Source organism: Gossypium arboreum, chromosome 11 (assembly GCF_025698485.1).
Source record: "Gossypium arboreum isolate Shixiya-1 chromosome 11, ASM2569848v2, whole genome shotgun sequence".
Classification (NCBI taxonomy): domain Eukaryota; kingdom Viridiplantae; phylum Streptophyta; class Magnoliopsida; order Malvales; family Malvaceae; genus Gossypium; species Gossypium arboreum.
This window is the reverse complement of record NC_069080.1, coordinates 55,112,305-55,115,874: the sequence shown is the minus strand read 5'-3', so window position 1 is coordinate 55,115,874 and position 3,570 is coordinate 55,112,305. Positions and strand designations below refer to the sequence as shown.

Genomic DNA, 3,570 nt, shown 5'->3' with positions numbered 1-3,570 from the left:
TTTTCATCTCGTCCTTCATGATGGGGTTCAGTCTTCGTTGTCCATCAATCGTCCCTTTTTCGCCATCTTCCAGCATAATCTTGTACATGCATACAGATGGACTAATACCGTGAATATCAACTATGGTCCATTCGATAGCCTTCTTGAATTGCTTTAAGACTAAGATAAGTTTCTCTTCTTGTTTAATAGTCAATTCTGCTGAAACAATAACAGGCAGAGTAGAAGCGTTACCTAAATAAACGTATTTTAAATGTGAAGGTAATACATTGAGTTCTAATTTAGGTGGTTCCTCAATTGACGCTTTTGGTTGGGCATACTCCCTCTTCTCTAACTCTAAAGATTCAAAACAGGATTGCGGATTAAATCTCCTTTGATTAGCCTCCAGCAAAGCTAAGTACTCATCCTCATCTTCATCATTTGGAGGGTCCAATGTCAAAATTCTTTCTAGTGGATCCTCAACAGAGTTGAGTTCCTTTTCCACTATTAAATCCTCTAAGTCGGATACTGCAGAACAATCATCAACCGCTTCAGGCAATTGCATAGACTTAAAAACATTAAATGTTACTTGATCATCCTGAACACGCATCATAAGCTCTCCCTTCTACACATCAATAAAGGCCCTTCCGGTTGCTAAGAACGGTCTTCTTAGGATAATTGGTACTTTTTTGTCTACTTCAAAATCTGAAATCACAAAGTCAACAGGAAAGATGAATTTATCTACGCGTGCCAATACATCCTCAATTTTTCCTTCTGGATGTGCTAAGGATCGATCTGTTAGTTGAAGTGTAACCGTAGTAGGTCTAACTTCACCTATCCCCAACTTTCTAAATATTGACATAGGCATCAAGTTTATACTTGCACCCAATTCAAATAGTGCCTTACCACAATATGTTGCTCCAATGTTGCAAGGTATGGTAAAACATCCAAGATCCTTCAGCTTTGGGGGTAGTTTGTCTTGAAGATATGCGCTGCATTCCTTCGTCAGAGCTACCGTCTCAAATTCTCCAAGTCTTCACTTCTTGGATAGGATATCTTTCATAAACTTGACTTAGTTCGGCATTCGTTCAAGTGCTTCTACCAACGGGATGTTGATATGAAGTTTCTTTAGTACATTAAGGAACTTCTTGAATTGAATTTCATGTTTCTGCTTTTGAAGTCTTTGAGGGTAAGGTGGTGAATGTTTCATTACTAGAACTGGTACTGGTTGATTTGTCTTTGGTGGCAATTCTACATCTAATGCAGTTGTTAGTTTATCAAAATTAGGTGGTTCTGAGGTTACCTTATCAGATTTTGCAGGTTCTGGTTCTGGTGAAACTGGAATTTCAACACTCGGTTGAACTTCCTTTGAGTCTTGAGTTTTAGCTAGCTCCTTTCCAACTTCAATGGTGTTGGGCTTTACTGTCTTTCCTCTCCTCAATGTTAACGCTTTGCAATGTTCCTTCCCTGAATTTCTTGGATTCTCTGTATCACTAGGTAAAGCACCTTGTGGTCGATTTCTGAGTTCAGTTGCAAGCTGGCCCATCTGGTTCTCCAAGTTCTTCAATGTAGCTACTTAGATTTGAATTAAGGCATCATTCTTTGCCATGTAAGCCTTCAATAGATTCTCTAAGCTATTGGATAATTCAGCTTGAACTGGTTTCTAAACTTGTTGGGAAAAACTAGGCGGTTGGGTCGGTCTAGGTTGGGCATAGTTGTTACTAGTTCCAGCCCCTTGGTTACTCCAGGAAAAATTCAGGTGGTTTCGCCACGATGGGTTATAGAAGTTGGATTGTATCCTTTGCCCTCCTTGATTTTGGTTCTAGTTACGCATGTAATATACAGATTCGGTGTTCGATGGACATTCTTCGAACAAATGTCCTTACCCACAATAAACACAGGCTATACTCTCAAATTGGTGAGGTGGTTGGGCTGCAAAACTGTTAGACCCATTAGTGGTAAGATTCTTAAGCATTGAGGATATTAAAGATACCTGAGATACGAGTGAAGTGAGAATGTCCACTTCATGAATTCTAGCGACTCGTCTTCCTGACACGGCTCGATTGGTTGGCCATTGATAATTGTTACTGGCGATCCTCTCGATGATTTCGTAAGCCTTATTGTAAGACTTAGAAAGAAGAGCACCGTTAGCAAAGGCATCCACTACCATCCTCGTGTGAGTGTTGAGACCATTATAAAATGTCTCAAGTTGGATGCAATGTGGGATTCCATGATGAGGGCATTTCCATATTAATTCTTTGTATTGTTCCCATGCCTCATACAATGACTCATCATCCATTTGTTGGAAGGCAGTGATCTTGTTCCTCAACTTATTGTTCTTGCTTGGTGGGAAATACTTCATGAGGACTCTTTCGGCTAATTCTTTCCATGTGGAAATTAAGTTTGGTGGCAATGAGTTCAACCAGGCTCAAGCTCTGTCCCTTAGTGAGTACGGGAACAACTTCAATCGTAATGCATCTTCGGGTACTCTGGCTAATTTAAAAGAGTTTCTCACCTTCATAAACAGTCTTAAATGAAGATGAGGATCTTTGGTAGGCATTCCACTGAATTGGCCCACTGTCTGAAGCATTAGGAACATGACTGGCTTCAGCTGGAATTGTTGTGCCTCAATTTTGGGTCTCCCAATACCTGAATTAAGATCATTAAACACTGGCACAACATATTGTCTTAAGGCTCTATCCCTATCATGTGACAGCCCTAAAGTGACCCTAGTCGGAAAGCGGTTTCGAGACCGCTAAACCGAGTCACCAAATTATTTGAATATAATGATTATTGTCTAAAATATGTGAATATGAATGTGTGAAAGTTTTAAGCTTCGATTTAGTCAATTGCATGTGAATTTAGCTAATAGGACTTATGTGTGACACTTTTGAAATGTGATAGGTCGATCTATAAGGATCTATTAGTGCATGAGATCAAAAGGGTGGACTTGCATGTCAATTTCCCCCTTAATTAGTAAGTGGCTGGCCATGACAAGGAGGGTGGACAAAATGTTATGGCAAAAACATGTCATAAACATGTTGGGTTTATGCTTTATGTTAGGAATAATAAAATAAAGAACATGGGCAATAAAATATTAGTGTTAGTAGGAGGAGAAACAAAAAAATGTGTGTGGTTGTCCCCCATTGTACCGTACCTAGAAGAAAAAAAGAAAAAAAAAAGCTCTCATGTTGTTCAAGTTGGCCAAATAGAAGAAATAAAGGAAGGGAAAGAGCTTGGAGAAAATCGACTATGGTGGTTCACTAGATTAAGGTATGTTTAATGTTGCTTTGAAAGTTCATACATCCCTTGGATGATTAGTCTAAATTCTAACTATCTCATGGAGGGATTTGGGGTTATTAGAGAGTTAGTATTCGACTAAGAGGCTTCAAAAGTTTTAGTTGAAGCCTTGATACTATTAGCATGTTAGCTATATGGATGTGTTATGATGCTTGAGGTGTTAGATAAATTTTAACTCATCACCAAGTTCTTTAAGCAACCCAAGTTAAAAGTTTTGGTATTGAGGTATCTTGAGCATTCGGCCATGGTAGGAGGTAGAAGAGAAATATGGTTGTTGTTAGATAAAGTAGAGTC

General features: G+C 39.0%; 1 non-coding gene across 1 annotated transcript; it reads left to right on the top strand.

Annotated features, from left to right (window-relative positions):
• The first annotated feature begins 2,201 nt into the window (after positions 1–2,201).
• LOC128284754 (small nucleolar RNA R71) lies at positions 2,202–2,308 on the top strand. Its single transcript, XR_008275176.1, has one exon. It is a non-coding gene; the product is annotated as a small nucleolar RNA R71 (small nucleolar RNA).
• The last annotated feature ends 1,262 nt before the right edge of the window (positions 2,309–3,570 follow it).